We start from the raw sequence: 22854 nt of genomic DNA, 5'->3' as shown, positions 1-22854 counted from the left end.
CTCACTCATGTCATCTATGGGAGCATTATCAGGTATCGCAGTGCTTGTACACTCATCAGAGTTCTCTGATTCGCTATTGTCTTGGTGAGGGTTTGCCATAGAGGTCACCAATTGCCGCCAGGCCAACAAGGGCTCTACTTCCTCCTCTCCCCCCTAGTAACCGCTTCAAGCCAAACTACGGATTCCGCCTCCGCCCATCTGAGGAGGTCCATCCACCATAGCTCCACCTTGGGTCTATGGGCCGCCTTCCAACCCATTGCGATCCTGCGCTTGGCCAGGATGTAGGCTAAGTCCTTCATTTTGCTTATGTGCTTTAAATCCCGTGGCCTGGGGAAAATCCCGAGCATGCATAACCAAGCTGATCCCACGTCCAGCTCCACTCCCCCACCAGCCAATTTAGTTTTAATCTTGTCCCAAAATCTGTGCACCTCCGGGCAAGTCCAGAACATGTGTAGCAGCCCCGCTTCCACCTCCCCACACCTGGGGCATTTCTGCGTAGCCGAGCCTCCAAACCTTGCAATTTTCCCGGGAGTCAAATAAGCCCTGTGAGTGACATACAATTGGAGTTGTTGAAGTCTCGCATTCCGGGATACCTTTTTATGGTACCTTTGGGCTCTCTCTCATTGCCCATCTGTCAAGGGTCCTCCTACTTCCTCCTCCCAGTCCTGCCTCCATTGAAGCAGCTCCTTCCCTACCTTTGCTCTTAGAAGCTCGTATATTCTAGATATCTCGTGCCCGCCCTCCGAAACATCATACATCATCTAGGGAGGCATCAGGGTCATCCGCTAGCACTGTCTCTAGTTGCACTCACACAGCAGCCAGGTACGTTATCCACTGTGACGTGCCATGTACCCTGGCAGCGTGGAGTTGCGCAGCACCATGGAGTCGTGGGTTGAACAGGGAAATCTGGCACAGTGGGTGATGAGGTGGCAGGCATCACACACCATCTGCACAATCAGTGAGTGGTAGAGTTTTCTGTTCCAGTACAATGCCTCAAAGGCATGCCTGGCCACCAGTTCCACATGTGTGCAGTCCAATGCACCTATCACGTTGGGCATGCCTGCCAAGGCATGGAAGGCGATTTTAGTGGCATTGACCTGGTCAGCTGTTCCGGGTAGGCTGAGGTGATTTCCAACATAACACAGGAGTGCATCGATGACCTGAAACAGAACACACGAGAAACAGGGTTGCGATATCCCATGACGTTCACCCACAGTGTGTTGGTATGTGCCTGTGGCTAGGAAGTGTAGCACAGACACTACCTTGAGTAAGGGGGGGATGGCTGTACGGATCTGTATCAGGCTGACCAGGTCATAATGCATCAGGTCCACTATGGAAGTGATGGTGTCCCTGTTTAGCCGGTACAGGGTGTGGATCTGGCTTTGGCTCAGGTTGAAGGGTGTGGCCCTTATGCGTGGTATTGGTGGCTGCCTGAGGGCTGCAACCTGCTGCCCATTGTTGTTTTGCTGGGCCATGATGGCTATCCTTCTCCTCAAGTGCCTCTGCCGCATCCTCTGCCTCCCTGCCTCCTCAAGTAGTAGGCCTGCATGCAGGGCCTCCAGCTCCAGTACTGCTACTGCTACTGCTACTGCTAGCATGGTAGTGTTGGAAGGTGTGTGGGGTGTGGGAGTGGTCCTTTTGTGCTTTAGCAGTGCTCATTGGGGCAACCTGGGCTGATTCTGGACACCTGTGGCATGTTTCTACACACCTGACTCTACTTAATGCCTGGTCCGCGATGCCTGTGTTCACGGTGCTACCAGCATGTCCATGCCGGTGTTTGTGTGTGTGGAGCACGGAATATGCCATTACTAACGCTATGCCGGTCTCTCAAGCATGGCAGACGCTTCTCTCCACAGATTCCAGGAACGGTGTTGCCGGATACGGTGGGTCACTTGCGCTAACGGTGTTAGTTGCATCGTAACTCAGTGTATGCCAGACCGGAAAAAAGGCGCTGGTACGGAGGGACCGGCACCACTATTTACGGACCGGCATACTTGTAATGAGACCCAATGTGTGCATTCGTATGGGAAAATGAATTCCTCACAATATTTCTGACAGAATCTCCCTCTCATCCAGTGCTTTAGAATGTTGGCAGGTATGCATGTATATTCATATAGAACACATAGGGGGTCATTCCAAGTAGGGCGGTAAGGGTTAACGGTCACCGGTAACGAGACCGGTGCCGTTAAACCCTTACCGCCCTATTCCGAGTTCCCTTTGCGGGTTGGTACTTAACGCCTGCTTTTTGCAGGTGTTAAAAAACCAACCTGCAAAGGGACCTAGGAGCTAATTATGGCACCGTAATTTACGGTGCCGTAATTAGCGCCTTCCCCATTCCCATTGAGCCCTATGGGGCAAAAATGGGAATGGGGAAGGGCCCTTGGTGAATGGGGAATTACCGACCCCGCCAACCTTGGAATGGGGCGGTAATTCCACCATTCACCATGGCGGAGTCGGAAAAATAACGGCGTCAACCAAGGCGCTAATAGCGCCTTGGTTAACGCCAGGGTCGGAATGAGGCCCACATACTCCGGGATGCATGCGCCATCTTTATTCCTCATACAACTTCAACTGAACTTCCTTCCTTGCACCCACGTTACATCCCACCCCGCCCAAATACTACAATTCCTGTGTGTCCCGACGCTACAACGCCCCACCCCCAATTTAAGTATCAACAGTGTCTTGCTACCTCATTTCTTCAATGTGTCTCTGTGGCCTTATTCTTGCCCTTTGAGTTCGTTGGCATCTCAACTCTGACTGTTTTACGCCTTATGCAAACACTGGGTCATCTTGCTCGGCCCAATCAGAGTACTCACCATCGCCTTTATAGGATTCGTCAGAGGAGCATGCATGCTCATGGTCAGGACTGCTGCTCTGTCATGACGAGTCAGTTCTTGACAGTTTCTTAAAGTGTGACGAGTTTTGCATCACCTTGCGCTGGTCTCCTTCTACAGTGATCATGGAGACTTTGTCTCTGATGATCAATGTGTCCTCGTGGAATGCGTCATTGTGCTTGTTGGTTCTGGGTTGCTTCACCACAACCACATCCCCAAGCATCAGGGAAAAGTTCCAAGCCCTCCTCCTGGTGTCAGCACAGTGTTTCATCTTTTCCTTGGCTGCTACGTCCTTGGCTCTTATGGCATCATCTTTCACATATTTCTCAGAGATGTCAGCCTGTTGTGGCAACCGTGTACGAATGCTTCAGCCAAACATTACCTCTGCAGGCCACTTCCCTGTGCAGCTGTGTTGTGTGCTCTGGCAGTCTCGCAAAAACTGATGTAATACCGGTTCATATGGCTGTCCTGTCAAGTGAGATATTTGGAGCGCTCTTTTCAAGTTGGCCATAAAACGTTCAACCGTCACATTAGCCTGAGGCCATAGCAGGGTGACTTTCCTGTGTTCGAAATTCACACTTATCTCGATTCAATGTGAGGGTGGCTGCTTCTAACACAATGCATGCTCTTGAAAGTGTGCCATCATGATGCAATTCGGAAATGTGTTTTATGATGCTGTGTATGACATTCTGGAATATTTCCGATGACGACGAGACTCCAAAGCTCAATCGCTTGTACCTATACAAACCAAGGTTGGTTACAAAAGTCATAATGTAACGGCTCTCCGGGCTTAGAACCAGCTGGTGATAGCCCTTGTTCAGGTCCAGCTTGGAGAACTGGACTGATAGAAATAGGATGATATAAACATTTGTTTTACTCATATCCATTTTAATTAGAAAAAACAATGAATTCTGCAGATACTAGAACACCATTGTATGCTAAGGTTCAACAAAAAAAGTATCAAAATACATTTAAACGACATAAACATCACATTATTCTACAACACATAGCCTAAACCCAATCCCAAGATCTAGTGTGCTATAATGTTAAAGTGCTTAATCCTAATACATCCTCATTCCTATGTACAACATATCTTCATACACAATTCACAAATGTTGTTAAAACACAATGTTATGGATCTACCAAACAAAAAGAATGCCTAACATGTTTTGTTCTCTCACCACTGGCAAACATCCATAGAACTTAATCAGGCGCTACTACTCCTTCTACAACCTTATATACAATTGGTGTTCACTCTCACCAGCAGTATGCTCTTTCCTATGCTTCTAAGAGCCTTACAATCTTCCAATTTTCACTCTTTTGTAATGCTTTTAACCGGATGTTCCTCCTATCCTATCTTCTAAAGGGCTCTTTGAAATTGAGAGATTGGACTCAGTTGCCCATGTGGCATCTACTATGTAGGGCAGACTACGAGGCGCGCAAAGGAAAGATAGAATGAACACAAGAGTAACATTAACAGGCTAATTCATAGAATCCAGCGCACAAGTAGCGCACGCGGCTGGCGCACAGCGTGCGCCTGCGATAGTCTGCGCCAGGCACGTGCGCTAAAACAGATTTCCGCGCACAGCGTATTCATGGATTTCAAGCTCCCAAAACAGCCGTGGCGCAGAGAATCGCAGCGAGCCTGCAGCAGCGCCAGTAACGCCCCCAAGAACGCCCTCGCGCACGGAAAAGCCATCAAAAGCGCTAAATCATCGCTAAGGGCTGCGCTAACCCCGGACCACTTCACAGGGCAGGCAAACAAGGAAAGCAAAGCGGGCAATCTCCAAATCAGGAGTACGCGGGAAGTACTACACGCGACTAGGCAGGGAACGTGAATCACAGGGGTACGCGGGAATCATCACACGCGAACAGCCAGGGTGCGTGTATTACAGGGTTAGCGGGAAGTCCAACACGCGATGGGCCAGGGAACGTGTATTACAGGGGGACGCGTGAAGTAGAACACGCGATAGGCCAGGGAACGTGCATCACAGGGGTACGCGGGAATCATCACACGCGAACAGCCAGGATGCGTGTATCACAGGGGTAGCGGGAAGTTCAACACGCGATGGGCCAGGGAACGTGTATTACAGGGGGACGCGTGAAGTAGAACACGCGATAGGCCAGGGAACGTGTATTACAGGGGTACGCGGGAATCATCACACGCGAACAGGCAGGGTGCGTGTATTACAGGGGTAGCGGGAAGTTCAACACGCGATTGGCCAGGGTACGTGTATCACAGGGGTGCGTGGGAATTATCACATGCGAATAGGCTGGGTGGGCCCCCACAGGTGTACCCTGTACACCCTCCCCGGCCCCTGCAGGCAGCCCACAAAACAGTGGACTACCCTGCACACCTGATCATGTCCCCCTGCACCCCCATCCACCCGGGGCACCCTCCACCAGGCCCCCACCCATGTCTCCCACCACCCCCACCCCCCAGCAGTGCAGGGGCACCTGCCATCAGGCCCCCATCCATGTCTCCCACCACCCCAACCCCCATCCACCAGGGGCACCCTCCACCAGGCCCCCACCCATGTCTCCCACCACCCCCACCCACCAGCACTGTGGGGCACGTGGCCAGCAGGCAGTCAGGCAGCAGCCGATGGCAGGTGGGAGCGTGCTCAGGGTTCTTGGGGACTTAAATTCGGCCTCCTGGCCAGGAGCGTGGTCTTTCGTGTTAGAACGCGTGGACAGCCTGATAGGGAGTGATTTTGCACCAGAAAACCCCACACTCATCGCGCGAAAACCCGCATCGCGCGAAAACCCGTCACCAGCATATGTGCGTCAATAGTTACCTGCACGTGCAGTGTCAAAGCGTGTGATTGGTGAAAAGTGAGCGACACGCAGGAGTGTCGAAGCGCGTGATTGGTGAAAAAGGATCCACATGCAGGAGTGACAAAGCGTGTGATTGGTGAAAAGTGAGCTACACGCAGGAGTGTCGAAGCGCGTGATTGGTGAAAAAGGATCCACATGCAGGAGTGACAAAGCGTGTGATTGGTGAAAAGATACCTACACGCAGGAGTGCCAAAGCGTGTGATTGGTGAAAATGGGCCAAGCACGTACACGCCGTAAGTGACGATGTACGTGTGGGCCTGTATAAAAGGTAGTGTTGAACACTATTTCCTTGTACGTGCTTTTCGTGGAGAGCGAGTGGGTGAATTCGGTACTTCTTGTCGTTTCACACGCGATTTACTTCACGGCGTTTCCAGTTCGTACTCCCTGTTACCTCTGACAGCTCTTTTCTCTTTTTCCTCTTGTACTGGTTTCCCTGGGCCTGTTCCCTCAAACAGTGTCCCCTTCTACAGTTGTCCTGTCTCCTCAGACAGCGTACACCTCTTCTTTTGGCGGGGGTGTTGCCAACCAAAAGTGCTATTTTTTCACGCTCTTTTACCTGGCAGACGGTGAGTCACGCACGTATCTAACATCTGTGCTTGCCCCGTGTGTAGCCTACCCCTTCAGAGGTCAATCTAGGCCGCGTGTGACACGCATACGTTCATTGTGTTACTGGATGCCACAGCGTAGTGCAGGGTTTTCCATCAGCACACGTGGTCTAGGAGGGGTATTGTGCACGTTCCTTAACTTTTTTGGGGTGCCTGTGCGTTGCGTGACCCGTCATCTTTCCCCAGGGGTGTCATATAGCCTTGCCACTGCACTAGGGTACGAATACCATCTGGTACCCAACCCCTTTGACACCCAATTGCCCAGGACAATTGTGCACACCCACTCCCATACGCACAATACCATCAGTGCCATGGTTGGGAGGCGTGCAAGCCGTAAGGGTGGCAAAGGTGGCCGAGCCACACGTGGTGGCCGTGGAGGATCCAACAGGGGACGTGGTTGTGACTTGCAGGGCGCCCCTGTTCCCCCCAGTCTGGAGGAACAGTCAGGGACACCCATGCCCCCCCCCCCCCCCCCCCCCCCCCCAGTTGAGAGTCATGTGGCTGATACCAACCCTGATCAGCCCATGTCGGACCAGGCCATTGTGGCACCAGACCTGTCCGAGGGTGATTCCATCGCTGACATCCAGGTCAGCAGGTCCACTGTACGTGCACCGGTGCACATTGGTGTCATCAGGGCACGCGCATCTATGCCAGATAGGTCATCTGCTGGCCCCCGTAGCCAGGGTGTGGCTCAATCCACCCCACCTCTCATACACCCTGCCAAGACTGTGTCGGTCCTAGTTCATGCACCTCAGATCAGGCCTGACCCCATCCCACTACCCCCAATGCCTGCACCTACTCCCATGCTGAGTGGGCAATCACACACACCCAGTACAGAGTCCACCACGGCTCCTGCCCCTAGTGTCCACAGCGGCGTAGGACACTCTGGATCCCCACCCCCTTCCAAGCGCAAGAGGAAGAGTGCACGTCCGGCACAGGCTGATGCCCCAGACACGGCTGCACAGTCCGGCCCATCAAGGAAGCCAAGCTTCACAGACGCCGAACTTAATGCACTTGTTCAGTATGTGTCAGATCATGATAGGGAAATGGTCATCGTTGCAGGGTCCAAGACCACACATGCCAGACGCCAGGCACACTGGCAGACCATTGCTGACAGAATAAGTGCCCTTGGAGTAGTGAGGCGCACAGCTAGTGATTGCCAGAAGCGCTGGAATGACCTTAAGCGCAGGGCAAAGGATAAGCTGGCCTCAAGTCATGCCGCAACCTTGGTGACTGGAGGTGGGTCCCCAGCACAGGAAATAGAACTCACACCACACGAGTCCGTAGCTGGATCCTACGTCACCGAGGGACAACTCCAAGGTGTGGGAGACCTCCCTGATTACGAGGCATCATCCGGTGAGTGCACATGCATGTGTGTATCATCCATGTGCATGGTGTGTGTGTGAAGCATTCATGTTGGGTGCCTGTCAAGGGGGTGTGTGGCAGAGTTGACAGTGGCACCCATGTGCCTCATCCAGTATGTTCAGTGCAACACCATCTGGCCACAGCACTATCCCTACTGGCAACAGTGCACATATGGGCCAACACCATGGAAGTTGCCCTTGATTAGTAATTTTGTCACTACATTGTTGCTCATACTCCCCTGTCTATTCATCTGATGTCTTACATACCATTCCTCTCCTTTCCCCCAGCCATTAAAGTTTCATCTTCACATGCCTGACATGCAATGATACCACATGCTAATGCGTCCTCTGTATATTAATGCCTACCAACATGCAGTCATAATGTGGATGTAGCCTTGACATCCACCTCCTTCCTGGGTCCTTTGGTACCGTCTGGTTTCGAGCCCCATTCCCTCACACTCCATGCTGCTCTTCATGGTCTATCTTCCATGACTTCTACAGTTCAGACCATCGTGCCCTACGCACGACACCTGCTTGCCAAAAGTCAAATGAGGGCAGCCTGCCCTCCAATGCGACCCACCCTATTGCTGACCAGTGCATCTGAGCCTACTCTAAGCTAACTCTCACTGACATCTGCTCATACATGCCTTTGCCTGTCCCATAGACCCTTCACATGGTCCCTGTCCTCTCTCCTTGCTCCTCTTCCACCATCATAGGTGGGACCCGTTGGGGTGTACTCCTGGCCTCCTTCCAATCCTCAGATACCACTAATGATGTGCATGGTAATGGGAGCGTCTCAGTCCAAGGCCCTTAGGCCAACCTCAATCTCCTTGAGAAATGCTACCCACATCTCATCAACTTCCTTACCTCTCCTGCTGTCCCCCCTCCTCTCTCCTCATCAATCCTGCACTGCCTCCCTGCACCCTCCCATGAACCTTCTCCGCCTCCCACTCCAACTCCTACACATGCGGCACCTCTGATCTCTAGCACTCCCCGTAAGTCCTACAAGGCTGTCAACCTCCTCCACAATTACACTCCTTTCACTGCGGCTGCATCAGGCATTCCTCCGATAACTGTCACTTACATGAGGTTATGCACCTTGACATCCTTGGTCTCATGGAAACATGTCTGACGGCCAGCTCTGTCTGCATCCTTGACCCTCTCCTTGGCCCGCCACTACTGTGCAGGGGGGGTGTGCCCTTGGCTTCCCTGAGGGTATTCCTGCCACTGTCACACCTACTTAGACCTACTCCACTCTGGAATGGCTTGTGTGAGGTTTCTGTCCACCACACCTTGACATTCCAAACAGTGCGTACTGTGTCTGGGAAAACTGGTCAAATGTACTACTTCCTTTCTGAGTGTCCTCACCTCTCCTCCTCACTCATGTCCCCAGACACAGAATTCCTCATCCTTGGTGCGGTACGCATCCACCTGCATGCCTGTTGACGCCCCCACGTGACCTTTCTGTGACCTCAGCAACTCCCTCTCACCCTCTAGACTCCCGTCTGTCCCTACTCATTCTGCAGGGCACACTCTTGATGCTCTGATCTCATCTGACTTTCCCCTCTCCGTCCATCTCTGCACTCCTCTCTCCTGGAGTGATCACATTCTCCTCTCCTCCCAGCTCACCCTCAACACCCCACAGGCAAAGCCACCCTCACCACTGTCACACACCTTCTCGGTATTCCGACCCATGAAGTGTGTGTCAGTCGAGGCTCATGCTGCCAAAATGTCCCCCCCATCCAGCTCCCCCTTAGGCTCACTCCCATCCTGACAGGGCCCACTCCATGCTCCACTCCATGTCAGGTACACTGGATGTCTTAGCCACGGTCATGACCACCTGTCTGAAGCCCCATGCCAATGCAGAGTCCTGGCATGACTCGGATCTTGGGAACCCAAACCACAGGTGCCGGGTGGCAGAGAGGGAATGTCCTGCATCATGGCCATCCTCTGGCAAACTGGCCTGCCACATGCTCCAAAGGCAATAGCGCCTCACCCTTCTCACCAAGATGAGATCCCCAATCCAAGGGCACATATCTGCGGCATGTGACAACTCTGCAGGACACATAGAAATCTGAAAGGACCTTGCCGAGCCAGAGGCAGTGTGTACCTCCCCTGTCCCCTCCGAGCCCACAGCACAGCATGATTGTCTCTGTACCCCTATAGGCCACCCCCCCAGCACTTGTCTGCGCCTAACACCATCTGCCCTTGACGTCAAGTCCTACTTACCTTGTACAGCACTTCCAGCCGCCACTCCCCCTTGCACTTCATTGTGCCACCCACCCCTGCACTTGCGTGACATGAATGACACCAGCACCAGTAGTATTGTTGACTGGCATCCCCTTCTGCCCCACCACCCCTCAGTGCTCCGCTGCACCTACAAACATTACTTGACCGGTGCTTCACGAATGCAAAATTATTCCGTTACAGGTGTTGGGGAGGTGGAATCACAAAGTTTACTGCATTATGTTGATCTAGACAAGGCACTGTGCATCGTTGCCAATTTGGACTAGCAGATCCATGTACAACATGTATACTAATTGATGTGACGATGCAATGTCAGGACCAGAGTGGTAGAAATCCAAAAAAGTAGCCCTCCTCTCCCTCTTCACTTGGTGGCTATGTCACATGCCATGTGTGTGATGGCATGTGCCTTTGACATGGCAATCACCGCCCAATGTGTGATGGCAGTGCTAGGCATCAAGGTGAGCAGGCGTTGCTCTCCAATCAGTACATAGTATGCCCTGAGCCTCCCCTACAGACCCAGTGATGGTGAATGCATAGGAGGACTCCCAGTCATGTAGGACATGTGTCGTAGGACTACTGCCTATGTTGTTCATCAGCCCTTGTTGCATGCCATGGTGCTAATGCCTGTTTCCATTTTTCTCTTTCATGTCTTTGCAGGGGACGAAGCACTTGTTGATGCTGGGGATGTGGTGGTGGAGCCGTCCCAGGAGGGCAACCCGGGCCGACCTACCACAAGTGAGGGACGTGGTGTGTTTGTGGGTGAAAACCCACAAGTGCTGCAGGCCGTGCTGTCGAGGGGTGTCTCTGGGGGTTCCTCCCCCGAGCAGTATTCAGGTGTAGACTCGGAGGATGACACCTATGTGCAGTCGCAGGTGAGTGTTCTTGGGAGAGAATCTCCTCTGTCCGACCCACCTGCAGCCAGGCCATTGGCCTCAATGGGGATGTCAGTGTCGGCAGATCAGCCTCAGGTGGTTACGGATGCAGGGCCACACCACCCAATCTCTGATCCTGTTCCTGGGGCTGCAGATCAGAGAGGGAATGCAGTCCTGCAGCCTGAGGCCTTGCCGGCACAGCAAGGCGCAGTCCGCCTTGCCCCAGGCAGGTGTGGTGCCCGTCAACGTGGTGGCCGTATGCCACCTGGCAATACCGTATGGGAGCAATCCATCTACGGTATGGCCACCCAACAGGCAGCATCATCCGAGATGATTGCACAGGCCATGGATAGGGTGGCCACTTCCATTGTCCCCCCAGAAAGGCTGATGGAGCGACTGGAGCAGGCTACAGAGTCCATCTGCCAGGCACACAGGGAGGATATGTTGGCGTCCAACATGGACAGGCGGGCGGCACTGGCGACTCTGGGGGAATCACTTTCCATGGAGTCCCAGCGCCACAGGGAAGCCCTGAGGGAAGAACTCCGTCACCTCAGGTCGACCCTGTTAGAGCTTGAGGCTTCATCCCATAGAAGGACAGAGGAGCAGCTGGAGCGTCTGACACGGACGCTCTCGGCCGAGATGCAGGCAACTCGTGCGGAGGTCAGGTCATCCCGGGAGTTACTGCATGGGGACCTCCGCATGATTATAACCCAGAACCAGAACTACCAGACCCGCCTGCTTGCAGCCATGGAGGAGCAAACTCGTGCTTTACGTGGGCTGCCTCCCATTGTCACACCATCTTCTGAGGCAGCTCCCCCACCTCCAGAGTCAGCTGCAGGGTCTGGGCAGAGCCATAGCGACTCATCTCCCACAACAGAGTAGCCGTGTGGGCCACGAGCCTATGGGGTGTTTTCCTTTCCCATGATCCACACAGGTGGATTGTGGCGTGCATCCTGTCCTCGGACCTCATAGGTGGCCCCCCCCCCCCCCGCCGGCCCTTTCATGGCCATTTTTTCTCTTTTTCATTTTTATTTTGCAAGAGTGTTGCCTTGTGTGGGTACCTGGGCATACACTGTATTGTGGCTGGGCACATGCAGGCTTGTCCTGAGTTTGGTTTCGATGCTTGGGTAGCAGACATCCACACCCCTCCTGCTTCCCTTTCCATGGGCTTGCAAAGGGTGTGCCCAAGTGACAGCAAATTACACGGTGACATTGGACTCCCATGAGCTGTTGGCCAGTCCATAGTCAATACTGTGTAGACATTCATAGTGTTCATTGTTGTTGCACCTAACTATGCATGATGGTATGATATGTGCCTCTACTTACATATGTTGCTCATGTTTTGCAGGTATTTCACACAGATCTTCACAAGGGCATACTCTCTGGAGTCACACTACATGTCGGTAGATGTGCACTGACACTTTTGCATGGCGCCATCACTGTACATCTGGACGGTGAGGACATACCAGCTGAATCAGGTAATGAGACTACCATTGATTACATGCAATGTGTCTTGTTTGGGTGGGCTTCAGGGTGGGTTGGTGTGTAATTTGATAGAAATTACTCTTACACAGGTGTGTAGTAGTGGCTCCAGGGCGGTTAGCTGCTCAAGTGCGGCTATGTTCCATTTGGGGCACTGCTATTTGTGACACTGGTGTCATGTTGTGATGGCCAGTTTGTTTGCTGTCACATACCATGACATGGTGTCCTCAGTGGCGGGACTGTGAAGGGAGTGGGTGACATGGCAATGTTGTCATGTAGTGAATCGCCTGTGGCAATGCATTTTAGAATGATGGAGTTGTGTCTTTGCGTTGTGATGCATAGCTGGTGTATGTGTAGCTAGGGGTGCACACATATTGACACTTCCATGTTAACAATCTCAGGCTGATGTGTATCTGACAGTTCATTGTCAAGTACTTTTCAGACATTGTCAGGTAGAGTCATCATTGATTGTCAGATGGTATGTGCCAGAGCAGTGTGCACTAGCCAGCACTGTGATTCCTAGGTGAAGAAGTTGGCCACCAGTTGCGTACGGGCTGCCTCCCCCCGTGCCCTTTCCCCTCCCATGCGCAGCGGGCGTGCATGTGGTTGTGGATGTGGGGGCACCACCATGTCCACGGGCAGGCCCCGGCGTGTTGCAACGTTGTGCAGGACACATGCTGCCACTATGATCCTGCACACTATTCGGGGAGCATATAACAGCTGCCCGCCAGAACGGTCAAGGGAGCGAAAGCGTGACTTGAGCACTCCGAATGTGCGCTCCACTATGCCCCGTGTAGCAATGTGGGCTGTGTTGTACCTTACCTGGGGTGGCGTGGTGGGGTTCCGGATTGGGGTCATCATGTGGGGGCTGATAGGGTAGGCACTGTCCCCTGCGGAGGTGGTGATGGGTATCATTAGTGGTGTTGTGTCATGACCCAGTATCTGACATGCATGCATGTGCAGTGGCATTCATGCTCACCAAGCAGCCATGTATCTCCATGCTGGCCAGCCTCCAGGTCCCGGCATAGTGTAGACATTCTGTAGATGAAGCTGTCGTGGGTGGACCCGGGATAGTTGGCATATACTGATGTGATTATTCCCTTGGCATTGCATACAACTTGCACGTTGATGGAATGCCAGTGCTTGCGGTTTCTATAGATGTGCTCTGTTGCCCTGGGTGGACGTAGAGCCACATGTGTGCAGTCAATTGCACCAAGCACTTTGGGGAATTGAGCCACACCATAGAATTCCTGGATGCACGTCCGCCTTTCTGCATGAGTCCTGGGGAGATATATGTGCCTGCGGACTGAAGGCCGTGCAGTGATGATGTTCAAGACCTGGTGTAGGCAGCGTGACTGCGTGGCCTGTGACACACCACCCACTATGGCACTTGTCCGCTGAAAGGATCCAGTGGCCAAGAAGTGCAGTACATTCAGGACCTTCTGCAGGGGGCTGAGTGCTTGGGAGCACAGGGTGGGTGATGTGAGGTCATCCTCCCACTCACTGACCAGGTCCAGTATGATGTGTGCTGGAAACCTGTACCTCCCATACACCTGGTCATCAGGCATCCCGAATAGGCTGGTTCTGGGTGTGAATATTCTGGCCCTGACTCTCCTCCTCATCCTCCTTTGGTAGCCCACTGCCACTGCTGCTAGGAACGGTATGTTCATCCTGGCATCTGGCTTGTTTATTGAAAAGTGCGCAAATTAATGCCTTGCGCTTGTAGTAGGCAGCGTGTGAGCCTCGCACCCCTGGAATCGGGTTCCCACTCCAATCGCGTGTGGAAATTCCCACGCTGCAGGCATACAGGTGCGCTGACGTACTTGGCTGTGTAAGTGGCCGCGCGCCCCTGAAATACACGTATATAGGCCAATGGCGTGTAAGCGCACTTTTGGGCAATTACACGCGATGAAATACACGTACATAGGCCAATGGCGTGTACGCGCACTTTTGGCCAATTACACGCGATGACACTCTGACGTGCAGGATTTCCACGTGTGCTCGTCTTCACGTGCTGAGTGGGGAACGCCCGTGCGGATCACGTCAGACGCGCTTACGCGATGAGGGACTCTGGTCCAATAGAATCGCGTATGCGTGCTGACGCACTTACGCGCTAAGGGCCTTTCCTCGGATTTCACGCTGACGTGCAGGAATTTCACGTGCCAAATCACTCCGTATCAAGCTGGCCACCCGAAAACACACGGAACACCACGCTCCTGCCCCGAAGGCCGAGTTACTGCCCCCCAAGTGCCCTGAGCAGCCTCCCACGTGCTATCTGCTGCTGCCTGCCTGCCTGCCTGCTGCCACCGTGCCCTGCCATTTGGTGCCTGCACATCAGCCATCTGCAGGGGTCCAGTTGCTGTGTCCACCCCTGCTGGAACTGAAGACTCCCAACTGGGATTACATCGCTCCACAGCCCAGCCCCAGGACCCAGTTGCCCACCCACACCTGCCTCTGGGGTTGCCATGTCGGGCACTTCTACATCTGGCACCAGTGGCAACCCCAGGCCAGAGGGGCAGAGGGGCACCAGCTTCACTGCCACCGAAGTTGGTGTCCTGGTGGAGCATGTCCTGGGGCAGTATGATGCCCTCTTTGGATCGTCCCGCGCCAGCAAGGAAGGACGGGAGAGGATCTGGGCCGACTGTGTGGTTGCCATCAACGCGGAGGGGGTGGCAACCCGCAACGTCTTGAAGATCAAGAAGCGCTGGGAGGACTTGAGGTCCAGGACCCTTGTGAAGGCCCGGCGCCTCGTGGAGGGGGGCCGGGGCCACATGAGTTCCATCCAGAAGAGGGTCCTGGAACGCGTACGCCCAGCGCTCCACGCCCAGATCCTTGAGAGGGAGACCCGTCTGGAGTTGAGCGGTAAGTGTCCAAGCATCACTGTGTGAGACAGGGCATGTTGCGGTGTGCTGGTTCTATGATACTTGCCTGTATGTGTGCCATGTGCCATGTATGCATGTATGTGTGCTGGGACATCATGGTAATGCATGTGCGACCAGTGATGTGTGACCCACATGGTTGTTGCATGTGTAGAAATGCGGCATGGGGAGCACTATGCAGATTTGGGACATGAGAGCATGCCAGTCTCTGTACCTGGACATGGATGGGGGTGAGGATGGGTGCTGATGCCAGGTACATATATGGTAGCCATGTCTGTGTGCCTGACCTGCATGTCTGTGACTTGTGCATGCCATGGATGCATGACTCATGTGTGTGACAATGCACAGATTCAGTGACGCACCCACCTTACCCTTGTTTTGCCTGTGTTTGGTGTGATTGTGGCCAGATGGATGTGACTGAGGTGTAGTGTGTGCATGTGATATGCATGAGCCATGATGCATGTGAGTTACATTTCATTGAATGTTTCAAGAGTCAATTGGACATGCATGGAAATGTGCATGGCATGCACCATGCCTGTTACTGTGTGTGTTTTGCCAGGACTGACCCATGTGTTGTGGAGGGACATGATGGAAGTGTACTTTGACAGGGTTGCTCATCTGCTATTGCTTCCTGTCTAGGGGACCATTGTACAGTAGCCTGATGCTTGTGTTCTTTGTCTCCCTCTACGCAGCGGCTAGTGAAGAAGAGGGCGGAGACGGCGCTGTGGAGCAAGGCGGCGGGGATGCCCCCACGGCTGCAGCGGAAGGGGTGGGTGAGCCCCCACAGGGGCCTGCTACGGCGGGAGACGGTGAGGAGCCATCCAGGTTGGTGGTTTGCACAGAGGAGGAGGAGGCCGACACTGGTGCACACATGGGCCCTGGTGGGAGCATCCCTGCTGGTGCAAGTGGTGCAGTCCAGGGCCAGGGGCAGGAGGCAGCACAGGTCACCGTGGAGGGGCCTGTGCATGTCGCTGTCCCTGACCCTGTGAGTGCACCACCATGCACCAGCAGGGATGCCCCGTCCCAGGCCCGTCCGCAGGTAGAGGGGATGTCCATGTCAACTGACTCCCCTCCACCTGCGGCCGTGGGAACCCCTGGCCGCGTGGAGCAGGTCCTGATTGGGGTCGCGATGCGCACGGCTGTGATTCGTGATGCCGTGCGTGCTTCCCGGGAGGAGCACGCACGTCATCACGAAGTGCACCGTGCCGACGTGGCCCAATTGGGATCGGCCATGTTCGGGGGGTTCCTGCATGTGTTGGCCAATCTGACGGCCCTCTCCTCCTCTGTGCAGGCTATCCACCAGTCGTTCTCCTTGCCGTCTTCCGGCCCAGATGCCACCATGGCCCCCTGTGGACCTGCCCCGACCAATGCAGCCAGCTCGGTGGGGATCCCATCCCTGCCACAGTTGGGAGTCGGAGGTCCAGCAGGGGTGGACGACACAGCAAGTGGACCCCAGCAGATGGAAGATGTGCCGGCATCATCGGGCAGGGCACGTGCACGACGGCGTCGGTGGTTACCATCAGCCTGGATGCCGTCGTGCTGGCAGAGGCAGTGGCGTCGCAGGCAGCAGCGGGCTCGACGTGGGAGGCATCATGGCTCAGGGCCATCAAGATCGGAGGGGCAGGCATCGGCCGGAGGGCAGGGCAACCCTGGCATGGCGGTGTGTTCCGTGTGGGAGGAGTTTGGCCAGCGGATAGGTGCGGAGCGGCAGCGGGCGGAAGAGGAGCGGCTCGCCATGGCCAGGGCGGAGATCTCCATGCATCAGGCATTGAGGCGGGCTGAGTGCCTCGAGGAGGCTCGCAGGGAATTTGGAGAGCACATGGGGTTGTCCCTGCGAGACCTCGGGGCCAGGACTGAGTCCCGCCTCCAGGACATTGACGTGGAGTTCGAGGATGCCCTGGCCAGCATCACCAAGTGAGCCGCAGGACTAGCCCGCTGCCTTTGTATATAGTTTTTTAGTTAGTTAGTGCTAGGTTTCCTTTATTTAAATTTTTTTTTTTGGACCGCTTGGACAATGGCCACTTCTTTGTACATATTTTTTTAAATAGTTAGTATTAGGTTTAATTTGTGGTGTTGGGCTCATGGACCCTTGAACAATCCTGTAAATATAGTTATTTTTTGTGAGAATAATTTTTTAACTTTCATATTGGTCACACCATGTCGTAATGGTTTATCTTTCATTTCATTCTACATGTGTTTACTTTGGACAAAATCTATTCATTTTTCTATCCTTTGTTTTTTGGTTTCTAATTTTTGTTCCCGGACATGGACCTTTTATTTGCTTTACCAGATAGTTGTCAGAGTTTACTTTATTTTTATTTTTAATACATTTTGATATTATCTTACACTTGTGTCATTTTTTCTTTGGTTTCTTACATGCCATGATATGGGTTTTGACATTGACTTGCACCCATTGTGTGTGTGTGTGTGGCGGACATGTGTTCTTTTGCTTACTTGCCTTTGGGGTTGTGTCATGTGATTGCATTCACTATGTGGGTGCATGCAATCCTTGCCTGGGTGTTTGTGCTGGGTATGCTGGTCATTACTGCCATTATTGTGTATCGTCAGGACCAGGGGCCAGGGGGACATGGGTGGGGGCCTGGTGGAGGGTGCCCCAGGTGGATGGGGGGTTGGGGGTGGTGGGAGACATGGGTTGGCCATGGGTGGGGGCCTGCTGGCAGGTTGCCCACAGTGCTGGGGGTGGGGGTGGTGGGAGACATGGGTTGGCCATGGGTGGGGGCCTGCTGGCTGGTTGCCCACAGTGCTGGGGGTGGGGGTGGTGGGAGACATGGGTTGGCCATGGGTGGGGGCCTGCTGGCAGGTTGCCCACAGTGCTGGGGGTGGGGGTGGTGGGAGACATGGGTTGGCCATGGGTGGGGGCCTGCTGGCTGGTTGCCCACAGTGCTGGGGGTGGGGGTGGTGGGAGACATGGGTTGGCCATGGGTGGGGGCCTGCTGGCAGGTTGCCCACAGTGCTGGGGGTGGGGGTGGTGGGAGACATGGGTTGGCCATGGGTGGGGGCCTGCTGGCAGGTTCCCCACAGTGCTGGGGGTGGGGGTGGTGGGAGACATGGGTTGGCCATGGGTGGGGGCCTGCTGGCAGGTTGCCCACAGTGCTGGGGGTGGGGGTGGTGGGAGACATGGGTTGGCCATGGGTGGGGGCCTGCTGGCTGGTTGCCCACAGTGCTGGGGGTGGGGGTGGTGGGAGACATGGGTTGGCCATGGGTGGGGGCCTGCTGGCAGGTTCCCCACAGTGCTGGGGGTGGGGGTGGTGGGAGACATGGGTTGGCCATGGGTGGGGGCCTGCTGGCAGGTTCCCCACAGTGCTGGGGGTGGGGGTGGTGGGAGACATGGGTTGGCCATGGGTGGGGGCCTGCTGGCAGGTTGCCCACAGTGCTGGGGGTGGGGGTGGTGGGAGACATGAGCAGGTGTGCAGGGTAGTTCCCTGTGGTGTGTGCTGCCTGCAGGGGCCGTGGAGGGTGTACAGGTAATGCCTGGGAGCTCACAGCCAAATCGCGTGTGCAACTTCCCGCGCACCCCTCAAATCCACGTTCCCTGCCATATCGCGTGTGGAACTTCCCGCGCGCCCCAGTAATCCACGTACCCGGCCATTTCGCGTGTGGAACTTCCCGCGCACTCCTGCAATCCACGTACCCGGCCATATCGCGTGTGGAACTTCCCGCGCGCCCCTGATAACCACGTACCCGGCCATTTCGCGTGTGCAACTTCCCGCGCACCCCTCGAATCCACGTACCCGGCCATTTCGCGTGTGGAACTTCCCGCGCGCCCCTGAAAACCACGTACCCGGCCATATCGCGTGTGCAACTTCCCGCGCACTCCTGCAATCCACGTACCCGGCCATTTCGCGTGTGCAACTTCCCGCGCACCCCTCGAATCCACGTTCCCTGCCATATCGCGTGTGGGACTTCCCGCGCGCCCCTGAAAGCCACGTACCCGGCCATTTCGCGTGTGCAACTTCCCGCGCACCCCTCGAATCCACGTTCCCTGCCATATCGCGTGTGGAACTTCCCGCGCGCCCCAGAAATCCACGTACCCGGCCATTTCGCGTGTGGAACTTCCCGCGCGCCCCTGAAAACCACGTACCCGGCCATATCGCGTGTGCAACTTCCCGCGCACTCCTGCAATCCACGTACCCGGCCATTTCGCGTGTGCAACTTCCCGCGCACCCCTCGAATCCACGTTCCCTGCCATATCGCGTGTGGGACTTCCCGCGCGCCCCTGAAAGCCACGTACCCGGCCATTTCGCGTGTGCAACTTCCCGCGCACCCCTCGAATCCACGTTCCCTGCCATATCGCGTGTGCAACTTCCCGCGCACTCCTGCAATCCACGTACCCGGCCATTTCGCGTGTGCAACTTCCCGCGCACCCCTCGAATCCACGTTCCCTGCCATATCGCGTGTGGAACTTCCCGCGCGCCCCAGTAATCCACGTACCCGGCCATGTCGCGTGTGGAACTTCCCGCGCGCCCCTGAAAACCACGTACCCGGCCATATCGCGTGTGCAACTTCCCGCGCACTCCTGCAATCCACGTACCCGGCCATTTCGCGTGTGCTACTTCCCGCGCACCCCTCGAATCCACGTTCCCTGCCATATCGCGTGTGGGACTTCCCGCGCGCCCCTGAAAGCCACGTACCCGGCCATTTCGCGTGTGCAACTTCCCGCGCACCCCTCGAATCCACGTTCCCTGCCATATCGCGTGTGCAACTTCCCGCGCACTCCTGCAATCCACGTACCCGCCCAGCCCATATCGCGTGTGGAACTTACCGCGCACCCCGGTATGCACGCACACGTTTATTTTTTCTCTCTGCGCGTGTCTGTGTTTGTGGGTACCCCTTTGTACGTCATTTGTCCAGGAGGGCAACAGTATTGTACATTGGTCATGTCTGTATATAGGTGCTATTTGTTGGCGCGCCTTTTAGCGCACATTTCTTGCAGGCGCAGACACGCTACCGCCTGCTTTCTTGTGGCGGTCGTGTTTGTGCCTGTTTGTGCCTGTGCGCTGCTTTGAGCGTGCGCTTTTTTGCCCTATTCTATTCCATGAATACGTGTTGTATGCGAGCGTGTGGGCGTTCCGCGCACTTGCCTCCTGAACTTTCCCCGTGCCGCCCACATTCTTCCCCATTCCGAGTGTTGTGCCCCATTTTATTCCCCATTCCGAGTGTCCCGCCCTGTGTTCCGCCTACTTTAGAGCTGTGCGCTGCGCTCGGAGTGATGGCGCAGTGGCCGTGGCGCACGACGTTGGTTGACCTGTGCGCCGGCCTGCGCCGCGCGCTTTTTCGGCGCACGTCCTCTGCTTTTCTTGCGCACGGACTTCCATGAATCGACGTGCGCTGGTTTCCCTGCGCTTTGCGCTGATTTTCGGCGCAGCGCACGTATTGGCCCCTCTGCGCCGGGATTTTCGGCGCACATTTATTCCATGAATCGGCCTGTAAAACTTTAAACACCAAGTCACCAGTTGCCAGGCATTTCACAGAGAGGAGGCATACAGTGGGACAGCTACGTTGCATAATACTAGAGGTTTACATAAACCTCTGAGAGGTGGCAACATGACTAAAAAGCTAGGCAAACTGGCATGGATTGACAAATTGGATTGCCTGTACCCAACAGGGATGAATAAAGAATACTATTTGGGAGCCCTCTTATAATCTACCTTAATTAAACAGTGACTAATACCAAACTATGGGCCTCATTATAAGTTTGCCGGTCGGGAAACTACGAGTTCTGCGAGGGGGTGCCTTTCAGCCTGCCAGGTCTGACCTGGTGGGCGGAACGGCACCCGCTCGCAGAACTCATGAATGGTGCTGGTGCATCTGTCCTCCCCATTCCCATTTGAGTCCCATATGAGTCCAACAGGACTCATATGGGAATGGGGAGTAATATTTACCGGTGCCTGGGAATGGGCAATTACCGGGTCTGACAGGGCTGTAATGCCCCATTCCCGGGCACCGGTAAATTCATGACTCCGGCAGCAGCAGTGCCAGTATATACCAGCACGGCTGCCGCCAGCTTATAATGACCCCCTATGTCTGCAATGCAATACTTGTTAACAACCAGTATTCGTTTGGTATATGTCTTCATAGCCCCCACAGAGACCATTTGTATCCGGGAATTGTAACCACTAAGACTGGATATGTACCATCACGCTGAATGTCGCTGCACATCCGTGAAATCAATATATGCATGGAGTAATGCTTTACAAGATGATTTGGATATGATTAGTTTGTGACTGTATTGAAGAGTCCTTATACAATTGGATTGCATATCTCTGGGACAGATTATTTATGAGGAAGTGTTGTCCAATCCCTCTAACCTGACCCTTAACTCTTTAACTTGTTGGCTTTGGTGTTCACCGCATATCAACTATTAATTGTCTTTGAATTTTTGCCTTTTGTGCATCATTTGTAAACCTCTCATTTCAAGTTGGCAATCTAGAACGCGCCATTATGGAGCATTCTTTACATTATGACATCCTTGCGCTAGCACAATGACGTCACACGTCATGTTTAGTTCTAAAAAGGTGGTCATCGTGGGTGGCCCACATTTGTAATTGTTCTCATCACACTCACAAGTCCTGTTACCTCGCAGCTGGAGTGGTAAGTAGGGTTCCTGCTTATTGAGGTTAACTAATTCCGATATTGGACAGAATAGATGGACCATAATAGTGACCTTGTCCTTCTATATTTTTGTTATTCCAGCAGTTTGTACCCCGTCAGTTGTTTCTTTCAAATTCGATTCCTGACCTGACATTGCACTTTAGAGACACATGACATATCCTCATAGTTAGGAGGATGTGCTTTCGTGTTACGTTGTTGCTCTTTATTTGTTAGTTACTTCTTGTGTAAAAATCAGTGTTTTTTTAGGTAAAATATTTACATTGAGTTTTGTGTGGCTATTTAGATCAATGGTCTTGACCCTTAACCTGGGAGACAGGACGTTCCTGTCTGCTGTTTGTCAGTTCTAGGTGAGATTCCTCCCTATTTCAGATTTATTGTGAATTCTGAATCTCTTGTTCCCCAATTGATGATGGCCTTTAAGTATACAATGTGGGACTTCTAATAGCAATTTTGTTTTGTTTTTGAATTCTTCCACAGATAGCATGAATTTTTGATGTGGATTAAATGGTGAGGATTTATCTGGTTCGCTCGAACTGTTCAGCATTGGAATCCAGGTGAATAGGGACCCTCAATATGGAATTTGGTTTCCTCAATGATGAATTCATCTTTATATGTTTGAAGTATGGAATATAAGTAAAGATTTGGCTAATATATATAATATATTGTGTTTACCTTATAGTTATGGAAGATTGAATCTGTAGAATTGATGACCTAATACAGCTCCTGATGAAGGGGATTACCCGAAACGCGTAGAGCTCTGTATTCTTTTGTTTGATTGCATTATTTATTAAATACATTCTTTTTACTTCCCTTGAAAGTACCTACTAATCATTGGTCTCTTGTATTTACTTATGAATTTTGCGTGACATTTTGATAAATTTTGACTGTTCTCAGTTAACTGGTTGTGCAGGGGACGCGAGGGTCCTTACATAGGTCTCTTTCTTCCTTTTGTTATTGACGTTCCACCTTGTACCAGGGTGGTTTAACTCTCCTCTCCACCCAAAATATCTTTATTGTATTTATCCGATACTTATATCTTCTAGGAGTGCAACATAAGTGTTTTTATTTCACTATTTGCTCAATGATGACAAACACAGTTC

General features: G+C 53.5%; 1 protein-coding gene across 1 annotated transcript in view; it reads left to right on the top strand.

The window, feature by feature from the left end:
- NMRK1 (nicotinamide riboside kinase 1) overlaps positions 1 to 22412 on the top strand; it is a 665849-nt gene extending 643437 nt beyond the window's left edge. Inside the window, exon 13 of the mRNA XM_069625832.1 lies at positions 22232 to 22412. The gene's annotated coding sequence lies outside the window, so the exon portion shown is untranslated. The remainder of the gene's footprint in view (positions 1 to 22231) is intronic.
- The last annotated feature ends 442 nt before the right edge of the window (positions 22413 to 22854 follow it).

Source organism: Ambystoma mexicanum, chromosome 6p, assembly GCF_040938575.1.
Source record: "Ambystoma mexicanum isolate Mex_15411 chromosome 6p, UKY_AmexF1_1, whole genome shotgun sequence".
Lineage (NCBI taxonomy): Eukaryota > Metazoa > Chordata > Amphibia > Caudata > Ambystomatidae > Ambystoma > Ambystoma mexicanum.
The sequence above is the reverse complement of the archived record's forward strand: the minus strand, read 5'-3'. Positions and strand labels throughout refer to the sequence as shown.